The sequence below is a fragment of the Vicugna pacos genome, chromosome 29 (assembly GCF_048564905.1).
Source record: "Vicugna pacos chromosome 29, VicPac4, whole genome shotgun sequence".
Lineage (NCBI taxonomy): Eukaryota > Metazoa > Chordata > Mammalia > Artiodactyla > Camelidae > Vicugna > Vicugna pacos.
The window spans coordinates 7,931,137-7,950,249 of record NC_133015.1 but is presented as its reverse complement, the minus strand read 5'-3'; the positions used below and the strand labels follow the sequence as shown (position 1 = coordinate 7,950,249).

The 19,113-nt window shown below is 38.1% G+C and overlaps 1 long non-coding RNA gene across 2 annotated transcripts; it reads right to left on the bottom strand.

Moving 5' to 3' along the window:
• Positions 1-784: 784 nt before the first annotated feature.
• LOC140690233 (uncharacterized) lies at positions 785-19,013 on the bottom strand. Of its 2 annotated transcripts, none has more exons than XR_012065419.1 (4): positions 18,910-19,013; positions 6,146-6,411; positions 5,100-5,901; positions 785-1,667 (listed from the first exon to the last, which is right to left on the bottom strand). It is a non-coding gene; the product is annotated as an uncharacterized lncRNA (long non-coding RNA). The 2 variants fall into 2 exon arrangements; XR_012065420.1 differs by having other exon boundaries at positions 5,658-5,901.
• Between the last annotated feature and the right edge of the window lie 100 nt (positions 19,014-19,113).

Genomic DNA, 19,113 nt, shown 5'->3' with positions numbered 1-19,113 from the left:
CCAGGCTTACAGGGAGAGGGAAGGCACATCATGATCCAGTGACAGTTTTATGTGTGGACATGAGGGACCTGACCAAGCTGTGTGGTGATGAAGATACTGCATTTTTTACAAGAGAAAGGTTTGTGGCAACCCTGCAGGAAGCAAGTTCTATCAGCACCATTTTTTCAACAGCATTTGGTCAATTTGTGTCTCTGTCACATTTTGGTAGTTCTTGGAATAATTCAGATTTTTTCTCTATTTCTTTATTTGTTACGGTGATCTGTGATCAGTGATCTTTGATGTTACTTCTATGACTTGCTGAAGGCTCAGATGATGGCTAGCATTTTTTAGCAATAAATATTTTAAAATTAAGATATATACACTTTTTTTCAGACATAATGCTATTCACACTTAATAGACTACAGAATGGTGTAAATGTAACTTTCATATGCATTGGGAAACCACAAAATTCATGCCACCCACTTTATTGCAATATTTGTATTTGTTTATTGCGGTGGCCTGGAACTGAACCCACGGTATTTCTGAGGTATGCCTGTATTTGGGGAAAAAAACAGACCTCTTCCCTTTTACTAAAACATTTTGGAATAGATATTATTTGATATAGTTGTAATAACTTTATTTCTGAGTAAAAACATAAAAATAAAAATACAGCAAAATATTTTTAAAAAATGATTAAGCCATTGGCTTTATTCTGCAGCACTATAGAGAATAAGGCGATGAATAAACCCCCAAAACACGGGACTGGAGGCAGATAGGACTATTTCTTGGAATGAGAGAAAAATCATGAAAATCAAAAGTTTTCTGTATTTATTACTGAGAACACTGAATTAACTCTGATTATAAACACTGGCGATTATAATTCATCCATCTTGGGGAAACACTGAGTTAGCAAGCAGAAATTGGTCCTGAAAGGGACTCAAATGAGGCCAGTCAAGACCTAAGTGAACTCATCAGAACTTCAAACCTTACGTTTCATTTCTTGATCTTGGCGACAGTTATATGGGTGTTTTCACTTTGTAAATATTCCTCAAACTCTATACTGGTGTTGTGAATATAATTCTATATCTACAGTTTGTGTACGTTTCTGTATGTTACACTTCAATTAAAATTTTTTACTTGGAAAGAAAATCTCAGCACACTCTGCTTCTGTCCTCCTGCAGTGCATTTGGTAACCCCTGCGTTTGGTTCCCCAGAACACTTCCTCCGTGCTCGCAACTCTGGACCTGGCCAATCACAGCAGCCCAGCTCCTGGGCTCAGAGACTGGTGGGGACACATCTCAAGCAGGACTATCAGTGTCCTTCCTGGAGCTACTCTTCAAGTTAAGGAGTTTTTTTTTTTTTAATATGGAGCTAGGGCTGGTAAATTTTAATATCTCCCTAGATTTTCCTTTTTTAATTAATTAATTAAAATACTGTTCTATTTACAAATTTAACAATCTGGAGAGTCAGGGCACTATTCATCGCTTTCTCAATCCTGCCTCTGCTCAGTCCTCTGTGGGGTGGAAAGGAAAGTCGATAGTCTTTCATGTCCTTAAGTTCTCATGATTCTTTTCTTGGTTAAAACATCAGGTTCTTTAACTTGAGAATACGGAAAATGTTCTCCGTGACCCCTTTTCTTTCCTGAGATCCATGTAACAGATGAGTCTTGCAACAAAAAAAGAGCAAAACTGGAAAGAAAAAAGAAAGAAAGAAAGAAGATTTTCTACTGTTCCATTATCAAGCACTCAAATAACAAATACTCTTAGCTGTATGTCATCTGTACTTGCAGAATCATCTGCCTTAGGCAGAATGAAATTAAATAACAGGTCTGAGCCAATTCTGAAGACTTTGTCCCTCCAACCCAGCCTTTAACCTTTTCTGAAGCCTTCCTTTCTAACCTTTTAATCCTATTCTCGACGTGGTGATGGTCAGCCTGGGAGTGATTTATGCAAGGAGCCCATTGGTCAGGACAGTTTGGCTGTGGTCCTTTAGGTCTGGGGATGGACTGATTAATCTGTGTTGTTCTTTTGTGCTTCTCTGGATCCTCTCCAAAAGATTTTTTTAAAATATATCAAACAATACATTATTTACTCAGTTCTGATTGCTTGAGCCAGAGGTAAAACAAAAGGGAGTAAGGAAAAGAAGATGACAGACACGGTGCTGTGTGCGTCTAATTTTACTTATCTCAGTTGTATTTAATACTATTTCCACCTACACATTAGCATCCTACCTGGTATTGGACAAAGTCTTATAAATTTCTTAGTCTTCGCTCATATTTCCCTTGTTGTGATGGCTCGAATAAATATAAGGGTGTAACATTTGTTGATATATTGTGTATTTGCTAGTTCCAGGGAAAAAAGTACATTATATCATCTTTATTAACGAATGTTTTGTTTAAATATGTAAACCCCCAAATACCTGATACATGTATATAGGAGCATATTCAAAATCTGAAATTACTAAAAAGTAAGAATTGTATTGATTCATATTTATGTCTCTGCATTAAACATTAAACATTTAATCCTAGAACTAAATATATCAGTGATTTCATTTATGGCTTTTCTTTATTCTGTATGTCTGTGTAATATCTGCACATCTAACCCTCCATGTTATCCAGAGTAATTCTGTGCACATATAAATGCATTTTCCCCCAAATCATTAGAAATGCATGCCATAAATAATTTCAAAGAGCATCAGAAGTTATTCAGTTCACATAAACCTTAAAGCTTCTAAATATGAAAAGCGATCATAAAAAATAAAAAGACAAAGATTGCAAATTTATGTCAGATAAAAATGTGCTCTTCTTTGTGTATAAAGAATTCTTCAAAGCTATATGGAAAATACAAACAGACTAATAGAAAAATGGGTATGCACCAGAAACTGGCAATTCACCAAAGAAATGTAAATGGCCAATAAATGTGTGAAAAACATCCAATTTCATTAGTGATTACAGCATTGCCACATTACACAATAGGATGCATATTTTCACATAAAATCAATAAAATCAAGATTTTTAAAAAGTTAACTTTCCCATGGCATCTAGGATGCTGGGAAACAAGCATTCCCATATGCTGTCAATGTATGTAAAATGCTGGAAATTGTCAGGAAAGCAATTTGACCACATGCATCAAATTAACACCTTTGACCAAGTGATAGGGCTTCTAGGAATCGCTTCTAAACTATCACACGCTAATTCCAGCATGTACGTACTGGTGATACTGATGGCAGTATCGTCCACAACTGTGAAAAATAAAACCCTCCATGTCCAACAATCACAAGTAAAGAAAACAGGCTAAATTTAAAAGCAAATTTTCCAAACTCACAGCAGATAAAGTGCAGGGCTGAGTTCAGACTTGGGTCTGTCTGCCTCCAGTGCCTGTTCCTTAAACCTCTTAAGCTAGTGGTTTTCCTGCTGTCTTCCCTGGAATTTTCTTGAGGTGTCTCAGATTCTGGGATTTCTGGGTTTTTCTGAGCTCAGCATTAGCTCACCTAACATCGACCCCACCTGTGGCCCAGCCTCAGAGTTCTGGGGTCCAGGTAAGATTTCTTGGGGTGGATGTGGGGGGTGCAGAGTGGAGAAATGCTGCTAAACGACAAAATATAACCTTTGACACCCACCATCACGTCGGATTGAGTCCCACTCTGCACCAGTACAAGGATAGAGAGGGAGCCTCCGCCCCCTCAGACCACCAGCGGCCGAGGCCCAGGGCAGGCAGACAAGATGGCGCATCTCAGGACACTACCTCCACTCAGATTCAGATCATCCTCCTTCAGCCAAATCCCCCACCAGCCGGCCCCACCCCTCTTCTCTGTTTTATTAACAGCGAATAGTATCTTCTCACTGAAGAAGTGGTATTTCTAAAAGCTCTACTGTAGTTCCTTTGCCAGACATTCTGAGAAGGAGGGTGGTTGAGGTGTTTCGCACAGCCAAGAAAGCACAGGCAGAACTGTGGTCTCTAAGTTGGATTTCTGGGGACCCTGACATCTGAATCAGCTGTCCTCGCTGAAAAAGCCAAACATCTTGTTTTCCCTGCCCTGGTTTAAATGCCAACTAAATTTAATCATCCTAAGCCAGTGATTTTCAAAGAATGCATCATTACCTGAAGCTTCATATGCCAATTCTTATGACCCCCCAGAATCCACTGGGTCCATGGGGGGCGAGGGTGCAGGAGGGTGGGGCCCCAAATTGTGGGTTGTAGCAGGGGATTCTGATGCCCTCAGGTCAGAAATGTTGTCCTGAGCTTCCTCCTCTTCCATTCCTCACACCAACTAGACAACATTAATCACACCCTTCCTCTGTGTGGCCCCATTAAGTCATGTTATGCTGTGTTGCGTTATGTTACATTATTACATCATGATATTTAGTTGTGTGTCTGCATTGCCCCCTCGTGAGCTCCTTAATGACAGGACCTAGGTTTTATACGTGTTCATATCTTTAGGGCAAGCACAGCACCTGGAACTTATTAAATGTGTGTTAAATGAATATTGAACAAATTGAGTCACCAAGAGAAAAGGGAAAGTCTGAAACCCGCATGCCTTAGTGTGAGAATACCATCCATCGATGTGCTGTGTGACCACTTACTGTCATGTTCCAAGCAGCTTCCAAAAGCTGCTTCTTTTAGATCATCTTTCATAGGTTTCACTGAGTTTCTTATTGGGTCTGAATTTTTAGCTACAGTTTCCTCATGCACAATGTCTTGAGCTGCAGTTTGTTCCAGTTTTGTCAGCTTTGGTCACATCTTCCATAGAAGCGTTTTTTCTTTCACGTGGGAAATGTAAGACACTGTTAGCTAATGTTTCCTAAGTCCTTACTATTCACCAAATATGTATTGAGGCCCTGCTACATGCCAAGTGCTATTCTAGGTACGTTATAAAACAGAAGAGACAAAACTCTGTGCTCTGTGTCTGGCTCTGGGCTGGATGTTTTCTGCCTATATCATCTCACTAAGTCACATGCTGTGAAAATTAACTTTCCAAGTGTCATGCGGCATTTCAACTTAAAGAACTGGGGAAAATTTCTAATTTACATTAATCTCTTTTAAGTCTATTTTGAGTGGGAAAAGGGGCCACCAATTTATCACTAGCTATGCCCACATCACTTTATAAATTATGCAACTTACGAAGTTCCTTTTCTGGCTCACAGGTCTTCATCATTTAGCACTGAGTAGACACTCGTGAGAACAGCACCCTGGCGTGTGGGCTCCATCCAGCTGCGTGTGTTTACTGGGCGAGGTGATTAATAGTACGTTGCACCCAGGCAGCACCCTGGATAAGACTGTTACAGGTCCTACGTGCCTGTGTTCTCTTAGCTGTTGTTATTATTAGGGTGACAACCACATGGCACAGAACTTTGAAGCACATGGTCTGATTTATAACCCCTTGTTGACTCTAGGGACTACTGAAGAATAATGAACAAATTGTTCATCTAATTTTCCTACTTAAGTAGTATTTTAAAACAAAATAAAACATTGTTTCACTGTGGTAAAAAAGACAACACAAAATCTACATCTTAACCATTCTGAAGTATTCAGTTCAGTGCTGTTCAGTGAGAAAACGTTGGTCAAACAGATCTCCTGAACTTTATCGTCCTGCAGATCTCAAACTGAACTCATTAAACGACAACTGCCCTCTCCTCCCTCCCTGGCGGTTTTCATAGGGCTTTCGTATACAAAGCTTACAGAGTTCCGTCCTTTCTCTTGTCTATGTCCCTAAAAGCACGAGAAGAAGACAGGGAAGGCAGAAGAACTGCTGTCCGTGTTTCCCTGTGAGTCACGTTCACCACCTGTGAGAATCAGCGGCTGTCGGAGAGCTCCCTGAGTGCCTGCAGGTCCGTAACACGTAACTCTGGCCCTTAGTAGTGCCAGGGAGTTGAAATGCCTTTTGCCTATTTGTGTGCTTTGGGAGAACTTCCACAAACAGGTTCTAGAAGATAAAAGGGTCTCAGATTAGAGATACAAACTACTATATACAGAATAGATAAACAACAAGGTCCTACCAGAGCACGGGGAATTGTATTCAATAACTTGTAATAACATAATGAAAAAGAATATACACATAGATGTATAACTGAATCACTGTGCTGTAAGCCAGAACTAACACAACACTGTAAATCAACTATACTTCAATTTAAAAAAAAAAAAAAAGGGTCTCAGAGCTGTGGGCTCACCCTCCAGCCTGCAGTGCTGGTGTTCTTCCTCTCATGTCTCAGACAATAATCACGTGGCTTGCACTTAAATAGTTCCAGTGATGGAAGTCTCACCACACCCGAGGGCAGCGTTCCTTCCTTGTCTTCCCTATATGAGTCCTACAGGTTTCGGGAAAACGTCACAAAACCGCTCTCCTGCATAGCTGAAAGTATTTGGAGTTGACCTGTCTGGTCTGGTTCTGTGTCTTGCCTGCTTCAGGCTTGCTTTCTTTCCGCCTAGATGCAATCTGGATTTAGGAAATAGTAAAAGAAAGTATTTTAAATAAACAGAGTATTGATATTTGACAACGAGATTTCCACATGAGTGTAGCTCATTCATACATTCAACAGAAGCAGTCTAGAGAACAGTGTGAGGTGGCATGGAGCCTGGAAGCCAGGAGCCCTACGAGACAGGTACCTTTGTTTCATTCGGTCTTTTGTCTTCCCAAAATCTCTGATGCCATCCTTCCTCCCATTCTTAGTCCATATGGTTCAGCCAGAGTTGACCCACACCTACCTTTCCAGGCAAGCGCGTCATCTTCACCATGGTGATGCTGGAAGCCACTGCACTAGCCCTCATTTCTGGCTAAGGCTTTGGGAATTGCCTCCTGCCTGACATGGGTGTCCAGAGCAAGATCCAAGAACAGGTGCAATAATGTAACTCATAAATACAGGGTCATGGTCACAGACAAGCAAAGTGAACAGGCTGCAGCAGTGAAGGTCACTGGCTCAATCTGATTGGAAGGACAGCAGCTACTCAATAATTAGGTCTATTCAATAATATAAAAATAAAGTGAGATTTTATTAAGAAACTGCTAGTGAATTAAGAAAATGTAAAGGCAGATCCAACCCTGAGAACATTTTTGGAGAATTGAGAATCAAGTAAAAATATTCCTAAACCATATTAAATGTCATATATATATATGAAATGTTTATTTTTTGACCAAAAAGAAGTAATGCATGCTATTTCTGCATTGAGCCCTGCATGGTGTGTTTTTGCAACATTGGTACAGTAATATATCCTATACAGATGGTTGATTTATCCATCCCCTATTTCAAAAAGTATCTGTGGACATTTCAAAGTGAACTGTGCCTTTCAGTTGAAGATTAACTTGTTTAGAAGACTTTGTGCTGCCAAAAATACCAAACGATAACCAAAAATAATACAGAAATAAGCAGCTCAAACTTTGCTGATCTTTATGATAACCTCATTTCTCTCGCGGCTGTCTACCTTTTGAGGCTCCATTAACTCTGTCCTGCACAGGCTACTAGAAAAGTAGCTTTCCAATTTTTTTGACACTGACATACATAAGAAATATTTTAAATGGAAGTTTAGAATAACATTTACATGTATATATATATATATATATACATATATAAATGAGAAAAAGTGTTCTGAAATATTGCTTTCCTTTACCATCTGCAATTCACTAATATTTTGTTTTCTATTCCTTTCTATTCTTTTCCTCTATTTGTTTTTTTCCCATCCTATTCTATTTCATTTTATAATGTCAATTGTAACGCACAAAGTTGATTTCACAACTTACTAGTTGATCTTAACAAGTAGTTTGAAAAACATTGCTTTAGTCTAGGGTACAGCAAAGGATGAAAACTAGAAATGTCTCTTTTTCTGACTCAGCCCCAAGAATTTTGCCAGTCTACTTCAGATTATTTTGACACTTCTTTTTCATTCATTCATTTATTCCTTCATTTCATTTATTAGAGGAATAGCTATGAAGCCCGTCCCATGAGCTGGGCACTTGGCCAGCTATGGGGAATACAGAGGTGGGCAGCACAGATTCCGGCGCTCACTGGACTCAACTCTAAGGAAAGCTGTGTCGGGAGATCTAAACCCCAAGGCGGGGGCAGTGGTGACGTGAGAAAGGAAGTGAAATCGCAGTTTCCTGGTGGTAACAACTCATTCATCTGCAGTTTTCAGAAAGGAAGACACTGTATTTGGTTTTGTTAATACAATGATGAATAAATATGGTCTCTTCACTGCTGCTAGTCTGATAGTGTGGGGTGGGTAACATTAATAATTACAATACAATTCAGTAACGCCACAGACCAAGATAACCATTTTGAGTTGCACAGAGTCAAAGGATAGTTAAAAATAGAGGAAACAGAGACTGCAAGCAGGGGAGGAAAGGACAGAAGATGAGGGCAAACACTGGGAAATGAGCCTGGTTGTAGGGATAGTTTCCAGGATATGGAGAGATTTTGATATTTTTTACAAGTTGAGGGAAAGGAACCAGTGGAGAGGCCAAGACAGGGCATGATCAGGTGATGCAGTGGTGGATTTGGGGATGAGGAGCAAGTACAGTGGGAAGGAATTCACCTGGGAAAGAGTAACAAGCATGGTGACCATTTTATGGACAAAACAAAGGAATAACAGTCAAAGCCTGCAATATTATTAAATTTATTATGAAGACTAGAAAAATATTTGATATGGTGAACATTTTTCATTAGCTACCTTTTCTCCTTTTCTTGAATGATACATAGATAGCATTTTGTCCTGAAATTACTCCCCAAGTTACAAGCCCTCTTGCCTCATCCCTTTATTTCATTGATTTTTTTTCTTTGGGCCTGCCAAAATGACATCATCTTTCACTCATGGACCTTTATTTTTTAACTTGCACTTGAAGAATAACATTTATAAAGAAAAGCACAGGAAACAAAAGTGTTGTTCAGCTTGATGAATTTTCACAAAGTGGGGACATCTGTGTGCAACTTGCAACCCTTCTAAGAAACATCACCAGCACCCCCAAAACGCTGCCACCCACAGAGGCCCCTACCAGTTATTCTCTCTCCATCCGAGGGTGACCACTGTCCTGATTTCTAACAAGGCGGGGGGGCATTTTTAAACAAGAAAGTAATCTAAGTGCTCCAACAGATAAATCCACATGCAAGAAGGTATTTCTTTAAAAGTTGTCCAAATAAAGGCACTATTTCCAACCTGTTCTTAACTGTTTACCCAAAATGTGTCCCTCACTCCTATATTGTTTGCCTAGTTGGAGTAAAACTGAAGAGTAGACCAATCAGAAGGCTTTTTTCTGGAAGACTCCCCTTAGAAACAAACATTTTGAAATGAAATGGGAGGCAGAATTAAAACCAAATGTGAACTACCTATTTACATAATAAGGAACCTGTCTCTAGCTATTGTATGCATTTGATGCATTGGTATCTTTCTAAAACCCAAGATATATTCTTCTTGCTACTTCCAAAATAAAATTTTGGAAAAACAGAAGTCAATATAATCCACAGTTCATTACCCAGTGGTGCCACTGTAATAATGAAACAAAGGAAACGTCTTTAACGTCCATAAGTAGTAACACGTTAATGTCAATCAATCTGTAAGAGAAAAAGTCTCAGAACTATTTGCATAAAACTCTCATTTATGTCATAAAGGCATAGATGAAAAAGGATTAGGATTTTTTTAAAATCCAAAACCATCTTCTTTGGTTTCACATAAACATGACTTAAGTTTGTTTTATCAGTAATTAAGAAACACTCACATACTTTGAGAGACAATGCTATTTGAGAACAATGAATGACAAACGGCTATTTATTCATTTATTCAATGCGTATTTATTGGTAAATAATGGTTTGGAAGCCAATACTCAAAAGTCTTATGGAAATGTAGTTATTACATTTATAATATTTCCTATTATGTACTAATTCATGAGTTTTAGCATGTCATTCTCTTTTGTAATTAAGTGTCAGTAAATCAAGTATGACTTATTCAGATACATTAAGTGAGAAGTTAAACTCAAGATGCAACTAGAGTGGTTACCAGTGGGGAGAGGGAAGAGGAGGGGCAAGATAGGGGCAGGGGATGAAAAGGTATAAACTACTACATATAAAATAAATAAGCTACAAGAATATATTGTACAGCATAGGGAATATAGCCAATATTTTACAATAATTATAAATGGAGTACAATTTTAAAAATTGTGATTAACTGTGTTGTACACTGAAACTTACTTAATATTGTACATCAACTATACCTCAGTAAAAAAAAAAGATGCAACTAGAATCATCCAAGTGCAAGGTCATTTATTTCCAATTGCTTTGAGGTTAGTGTCCTCATTAGAAATAGAGCTGATGAAGCATCCTGTTCCCACCACTATAAATAATCCCCTCCCCCCACTTTTTATTCTCACAGTTTTTAAGAGCCACCATAGTGAAGGCATCTACGTTTCATTCAGATAGAATGGGATGAAGTTTTCTTTTCACATATATTTATCAATTCTCATCTGCATTATTGCATTTATCAAATATAATTGTAATTATTTACTTCGGGTCTCTCCCAATGGATTACACATTCCTTAAAGGTAAGGATAAAGCCCTATTCCTCTTTAAAACCCTAGTCCCTAGCATAGTGCTCAGCACTATACCTGAGCCAATGTTTAGACAACTGTACCTAGCTATCAATGGAAGTACCTAAGTATTTTCAAAAGCAGGTACTTTTAAAAAAATGAGTATTTCCATCAGAATGAGTTAACTAGCAACTGAGGAAGATTTTATTTTTCCAAAGATGGCCACCACAATATATCCCATCCTCCAAGCTCCTGGTACAGTGAGAAAGTGACACGCTTCCCACCAAGTAGTGTGGTCGATGTCCCCTCCTCTTGAAACTGGGCAGACCCCTGTGACTGCCTCCATCAATGTAGTACAGTTGCAAGTGGTGTTATACGACTTCCAAAGGTAGGTCATAAAAATGCCATGGACTTCTGCCTTGTCCTCTGGGGACACTTGCTCTTGGAACCCAGCCACTATGTAAGGAAGCCTAGTTGGCTCACAGAGGCCACAGGCAGGTGTCTCAGCCAGCAGCCCCAGCTGAAGTTCCAGCTTTCAGCCAACATCAGCTGCTAGACGGGTGAGTGAGTCTTTGCATGACGGTTCCAGCCCCTAGCTGTTGTCACCAGCTGATGCTGCAGGGAGAAGGAAAAAAGCTGTCCCTGCAGAGCCCTGTCCAAACTGCAGATTCATGGACAAAATAAATGATGGTAGTTTTAAGCCACTTATACCTGCTTATACTAACAGATAGGTTGTTATGTAGCAAGAGATAACCAGAACAGCTACTTCTAGTTCACACTCCGGTGGAAACGGAGGGACGGGCTGGCGCCCCAGAGCCCTCTCTTCTATTTCCTGTTCTTAATCCAGGTGCAGTGAGAAGCAACATGGTCAAATGGAAGTAGGGTTAGAACCCGCAGGGTGAGCTCTAACTAGGACAAAGAGTCCTTGAAAAATTAATTTGAGCCCATTAAATTGTAAGCATTAAACATGCATTTGTGATGCCTGGATTTTTTTTTTTGAGGAGGCAGAAAAAAATATTTTTAATGACTTCAGAATGATTGTGACAAACTCTTCTCATGTCTTATTGATGTGTTAAGAATCATGTTATAGGCATGGGAAGTTAAATTATCTAATGCTGGTATTCTGTGATCTTGTAATAAAGGAGCTGTTAACTTGCTGCGGGATGCTTCAATATTTGCCTGAAGTTACTGCATAATCAGTGTGAACAGAATGTGGTTACCGACCTCATCAATGCCTCTGACACAGTAAATCATATTGTGCTGAAAAAATTACACAGGAGTGAAACGTGCGATGCAAGCGTAGATGAGTTAACTGGCTGGTTCACGGACATAGGCTGCTTTCTTTCCTGGGAAATTACGTGTGACAGTTAAATTAACCTTAAGGGACTTGGAGGTTGGCAAAGATTTGCATATTTTTTTCATTCTTTATTTATGAACTGCCAAGTTCTTTGGAGAGTACAACAGTGCATTTTTATATTAACAATGAAATACATTATTTGGGAGGAAGCACTGGAGAATGAGATTGAAGAAACCAACTTGGGGCTTATCAACCATTTCAATCTATGAAAACACTGCAGCATTTAACCTTGAGTAGCACTGCCTTGCCTCCTTAGTGAAGATAAAATGTAAACTATTTTTTATTAAGAACAAAAGGCCATTAGACTCTAATTCTCCTTTCATTCCCATTTAAGTCAAGCTACTTATTTTCGACTTTGAAAACGGCAGTTGTCAAGCTCACAGGAGTCTGACTCTAACAGAGGTGCACTTCTTTAGACTTCAGCTGAACAAATGCGAACAAATACTTGCTCTCTAGGGGTGGGAACCTTCCCTGATAATGTCAGAAGAAATGGACACCAAGACCCTCTGCTCCTCCCTTTTATGTTTTTTCCCCTTTTTTCTCTTTTGTCTTTAATTCCGGGTGGTTACGATTTAAACAAACTACAAATCTGATTCCTAGTCACATATGTTTTTTAAGCTTTAAAATCTGTGCAAATTTCTAAAAGAAGGCCAGCATTCATGGTCACTGTGGACTCCCTCCTGGAATGCCTGTCTGCCCCACTGCTTGAGTCTTGTAGGGCTAAGACCCATTCAAGATAACTGTGAAGCCCAAAATATTGATAGAGTACGTGTAGGAAAATGTTCAGCAAGATATTGTGATTTTCAAACAAAAAATTAAAGATTTTCAAGAATATTGTATTATGCAGAGGTTACATATTATGATTATGAAGAACATTTAGCAAGTGGGGAGATCTTTTTATACAGAACCTTCAAGCTCTAAGTAGATTGTGATTACAACAATGTAAAAAAGTTGAAAAAGGAAGGAAACATAAAAATGTTAACAATGGTCAAGAAGCATTAATATGATGTACTGTGTAAACTATTCTATACTTTTTTTTGTCAAAGAAAGGAATGATTGTATACAGGATGACAAATGGATAAATGATTTGTTACACCCTGTCAGTTACTTTGTGAACAGTCTCTTCTGGAGAGGGTATAGCTTAAGACGTAGAGTGCAACTTTAGTGTGCATGAGGTCCTGGGTTCATTCCCCAATACCTCCTCTAAAAATAAATACATAAATTTAATTACCTCCCACCCTGCCAAAAAAAAGTTCCTTATAACCACATTAACAAAGAACTATTAAAGCCACGAAGCAGGACTATGAGATGGATTTGCATTATGGTAGTGGAATATTTTTTTCTTATTTTTCCCTACGTTCTGTAAAGGTGATTACATTATTATTATAAAAATTATGCAATACAACTGTTAACTGTTCCAGTTAATAAAACTGGAAGAAACAGAAAGAAAAAAAACAATTTTTAAGTACTCAACAATGCTTAAACCCAGCAGGAGAGAATAGAGACCATCTTGAGCTACTGGCTAAAATGAAGTGACACAGAAATATGGAGAAAGTCTTGACAGAGGTCCTCCCTATGTCACATTAGTCAAATTCAAAAGGGACACAGAGGTGACTTCCATCACTGGACACAGTCCCCTTACAAATAAACTGTATTCCCATTCCTAATTTTCCTCAAAACAGTCTTTGCTTGACTTCATCGAATTCCTTCACATTCTCAAACTCTTCACACAAACTGGAGTTTTAAAAAGGCATTCTGTTTATAAGTGGGAGTAAATCATGTTTTACTTTAATTTAGGAAACAGCAAATGCACATTAGGAGTTGCAAAGCTGTTTTTGAGAATATGAGATTCAGTCTACATAAAGAAATATGAAGGAAATATGAAGATATGATAACATCAGAAGTAAGCTCGGTTTTGAGAGAAAAAACTTAAAGCTAGTGTAGGAAAGCTAGTAAGAAGTAGAAGTGGAATTTGCAAAATAGATGGAGTTGAACCACAAACTTTTCAGACAAGTGTTGGTACAAACAGACTATGAATAAAAATCAAGTTAACCTGGGGTGGCTGGGAGAAGGGGGTATTGTGGGTTTCCAGAGTGGTCTGGGCTTACACATCTGCAGGCTTTTTGGCTTGTTCTTCTGTCATAAGCATGTTATTGAGCTGTAATTTACATGTGTACTTGGGATATGAACTCAGATTTTAGAGACTGTCAAGAAACAGTTCTTGCTTTCTCCTCCTGCTTAAACAAGTTTAATCCTGGATGATTTTGATTTACCTGTTGAACACACACTTGCTTAAAAAGATTATTCTAGATACAAGTAACAAATAACAGGCTGATGCAAAATTTATATAAAATGGTGTTTTAAAATGTTCATTTTGCCTTCTACCCTGCAAGCATCCAAAATAATTCCATTAAAATTATATTCATTTCCCACATATGAAAACCAATATTCCTGAAATTCTGGCTGATATCATTTGGAGTCATCAATTATTATTTGCATACATTTGGAATAAAGACAAATGGCAAGTAATACTATCTGTGCTCTGCCTGAAGCCAATTTTTTCTGAAGAGTACCATTAAAAAGTATTGTTCTCTGGGCAAATCCATTTCCTAGGCCTGATATGTGGCTGTAATAGTTCTTTGTTAATATGGCTATAAGAAACTCTTCACAAAGTAACCAATCGGGTATAACATCGTTTATCCATTTCTCATCCCACAAGCATTTCTCTCTTTGACCAAAAAAAGTATAGGAGAGGTGAGGGGGAGGAATAAATGGAGAGTCTGGGATTAACATATATATATATATATATACTTATATATATTATTATATATAAGACAGATAAACAAGGACTTACTGTATAGTACAGGGAACTATATTCAATATCTTGTAATAACTTATAATGGAAAGGAATCTGAAAAAGAATATATATATGTATAACTGAACGACTTTGCTGTACATCCGAAACTAACACAACATTGCAACATCAACTATACTTCAAAAAAAAGTACTAGATTGTTTGCAGAATATATCTTGTTAATGGTTCTTAAAAAAAAACTCCTCTTCTTCCTTATAGAAACAATTTCAATCAAATTTCCCTCACACCTTCTGTGCAAGCATCATCCTTCCCTGATAGAAGACGTACACACTGGGGGCTTCCTGGTCTTTTCCAACGGTAGTTCCCATGATCAGGACTCTACGGGTACAGTCTACATCAATTATTTCACTAATGACTATGGAGAATCTAGGGAGTACATGTCTGTCATTCAGCTGTTATACACGATTCAAATACATCACGAGCCAAGTGCTTTGGAGATGATTCATGCTTGAGTCAGGTGCTTGATTCACACCTACTCTTCCTTTGACAGTAAGAAATCCTTCAAGCTCTAATTTTATGATGTAATTTTAGTAGTGGAATTAACCTGGAACAACTCAAAATTATATAATTAATTACATTCAGCTTCAATTATAATTACTGTTTAATCCCACAGAAATCTGGTACACACAATGGCAGTCAGGGTGGATGGTGAGACTCTTTCAGCCTACTGGTTCATAGGCACCCACTAATTATATAAATTGTATTTATTTGCTAAAAAACTCTCAGGGATTAGTCAAGTGCATGCCATTTATTTGGAACTGAGGGCTTGGAGAAGTTAAGGTACAGAGAGTGAAGGGAACTACTTTCAGTAATTTCTAATTATGTTCCCCTTAACATTCATTTTGAAAAGGTTTAATTGATGTATTTTTTAAGGTTTCTTTAGTCATATAAATTTGATTTATGCTGAATTTAAAAATTAAATAACTTTCTGTACTATAGAGTTCCTTGGTCTTTGATATGTTAATGTATGTTGAGAATCTCCGAGATGGGAGATATAAAATGTTTCCTAAACTCTTTGAACAGAGAACACCCTCTCCTTTAAACAACAGCAATAGCAACTTTATGGAAGTATAATTTACATGCCATGAAATTCACTTGTTTCAGAGGTACAATTAAATGATTTTTCAGTGAATTTATAGGGTTGTACCACCATCACTAAAGTCCAAGTTTAGAACATTTTCATTACCTCAAAAACATCTCTTGTTCCCATTTGCCATTACTCTGAACTCCCACCTCCAGCCCTAGGCAGCCACTAATCTACTTTGTCTTAATAGATTTGCCTCTTCTGGAAATTTTACATAAATGGACTCATACAGTACTTGTATTCTGAGTCTAGCTTCTTTCACTAAGCACATTTTTGAGGTTCACTTTGTAGAATGTACCAGTACTTCTTTTTATTGACAAATAGTATTCCATATAGATATACATTCTTTAAAATCCACTCATGAGTTTATGGGCATTTGGATTGTCCACTTTTTGGCTGTGAATGACGCTGCAGAACATTCATATGTCCAAGTCTATGTATGAACATACATTTTCATTTCTCTTGGGTATATATTTAGGATTGAAGTTGTGAATCATATGGTGACTTTATGTTTAATTAAAAAAAAACTTCCAAAGTGCTTTTCCAAAATGGCTGCACTATTTTGCACTCCCACCAGCAGTGTATGAGAGCTCCAATTTCTCCACATCCTCACCAACTAGTCATCTTAGTGGATGTGTTGTGCTATTTCAATTGGGGTTTTGATTTGGATTACCTGGTGGCTAACAAAGTTGAGAATCTTTGTGTGTCTGTTGGCCATTCACTTTTCTTTGTTCAAAATGTCTTTCAAATTTTTTGCCCATTTAAAATTGGGTTCTTTTCTTATTATTGCATTGCAAAAGTTCCTTGTATTCTGGATATAAGATCTGAATCAAATATGACTTGCAAATATTTTCCCCTCTTCTCTTTTCACTTTCTTTTGGTATCTTTTCAAACATAAACATTTAAAATTTTTATTGAGTTCAACATATCAAATTTTTTTCTTTTATTGGTTGTGCTTTTTTGTTATTTCCAAGAAAGTTATGAAGATTTACTCTTATGTTTTCTTCTAAAACTTTTGTAATTTTAGCTCTGGATGGATAATTCATTTGGTGTTAAATTTTGAGTATGATGAGCAGTAAAGGTTTAAGTATATCTTTTTGCATGTGGATATCCAACCGTCCCAGCACCCCGTTTGTTGAAAAGACTATCCTTTCCCTATTGAATTGCCTTGGCACCTTTGTTGAAAAGCAATTGAGCATAAATGTAAGAGTCTTTAATATGTTAATGTATGTTGTGAATCTCCAACAGGGAGGATATAAAATGTTTCCCAAAATGTTTTTAACAAGGAATTTTCCTCCATCCCTCCCACACCCCCCCTCTTTTTTTAAACACAGGCTTTCACACAGGTCCTCACTGCTGACCACACAACAAACTTGAGGGAATGCTTCTCTAAGGTGCTCAGGGCTCTAACTTTTACTTGCAACTAACTTCGTTGCTTGTTTTTAGCGGCTAGGAGGCTGAGCATTGTATTTGAAGCTGCAAAACCAAAGGCATCATTTCTAGTAATATGCTTACGTAAGTACAGTAAGACATTGCACTACGCAGAAATGCATGTAAAGGCTGTTGAAAATACTTGTTATTAATTAGATCCGTATTTTACACATATTTAGAAAGAAAAGGGGGTTTCTCACAGGCATAATGGATGAAACCTTGAAGTATGGAGGATTCTGTTACCGTGTTTTTACATTTTGGGGGTAATGCATCTTGCTTGATCATGATATCTGACAGAAGTACATATCATTAGTAAGGTATTAAAGACTTATTTGCATATACTTTATCATATATATATATATATATATGCACACACATATGTTGGGGGTGTATTTTTTTTCCTTTTAAAAACTAGTAGATTTTAAGGGGGGTGGGTATAGCTCAAGCAGTAGAGTGCATGCCTAGCATGCACAACGCCTGGGTTCAATCCCCAGCACCTCCTCTAAAAAATAAGTAAAACCTAATTACCTCCCCCCACCAAAAAAAAAAAGAAAAAAAAACTAGTAGATTCTGTCTTAATGTTCTTATTTAATGAACTATAATGCAAAATGTTGGATAATTGCTTAAACGACCTTGTTAGAATGACAATGCTATTTTAGCATTATATTACTACAGCAAACAAAAAAAGTACAAAAATAAAAACTGAAATTAAAATGAGTGTGTCTTTATCACCTTGTATTTCTCTGTAGAACAGAAGACTATAGATAGAGGTCAATGATGAGAGGGAAAAAATGTACACTCTCATGGAGAGAATGCGTCATCATAAATCTTGAAAAGTAGACCAAAAGGCCTTTGTCAGTGCTCTAAACACAGAGCCTGGTGAATGTCGCTGACCGACTGACAGGCAGACGACTCCAGGGAAGGCCTGAGGTTCTAGAAACCCACTGAAAATGACAGTGTAAGCCAAGTATGTAGGTGTTCTACCAGCGTAGGCGGAAGTGCATTCAGAGTCCTAACCGACGTGTTGATTTTCTAACCATGCCTCCTTCTGCTAGTGATCTAGCGTTCTTTTTAAAAACCTACTGTTGTTTTTTTTTTTTGACGATCTAAGATGGCATTATGTTTCTCCTTATATATAAGAAGTAACTGCATACCTAAGTTTCCAAATAGATAACAATAATACTTCTGGATATTCTATCATGCCAAACAAAATTTGTAGCAGAAAATTTATTTTCTTGTGAAACTGCAGCCATATCTAGGACAGGATTCAGAATGTAAAGCACCGCCTTCCTCTTTGTAAGGGTTTGTGTTCTGTCTAGTTTTGAGACAGTCTGTCTAGTTTTGAGAAATGGCCCTTGTCCATTTTTAGTCTCACTATATTTTTAAAGGAACTTAAGCGTTCATTTTAGCTTATACATTTCAAACCTTTTTAGGATGGACTTTAGTAATTAGCTAATTTACAGAAATTTAACTTGTATTCTATTTTCATTTGTCACCTGAAACCATACCCGATGTTTGCTCAGCATTTAAGATTCCCCCCTCCCACCTCCCAGGACACTTGGAAACTTTCAGGCTCCTTCCCCCTAGAGAGGCCATGTACAGATTTTGTTTTTAACCGTCTTCTCTTTGTCCGGTGTGCGTGGTCTAGTTTTTTCTTTCTTTTCGGGAGGTTAGGCTTACCTACAAAGCCCTGCCGTCGAGGGAGACGCGCTCTGCCGCGACGCTGCCGCGTTGAACAGTCACAGCGCTGCCCTCCGTGACCTCGTCGACCCCCGCGCGCGGTGGGCGGGCATTGATGACGTCACGCCCAGATGCTCCGGCCAGTGGGATGGTTACCTCCGAGTTACCGCCTCCGGGGCTGGCGGGCGTGGGTGGGTGGGTCAG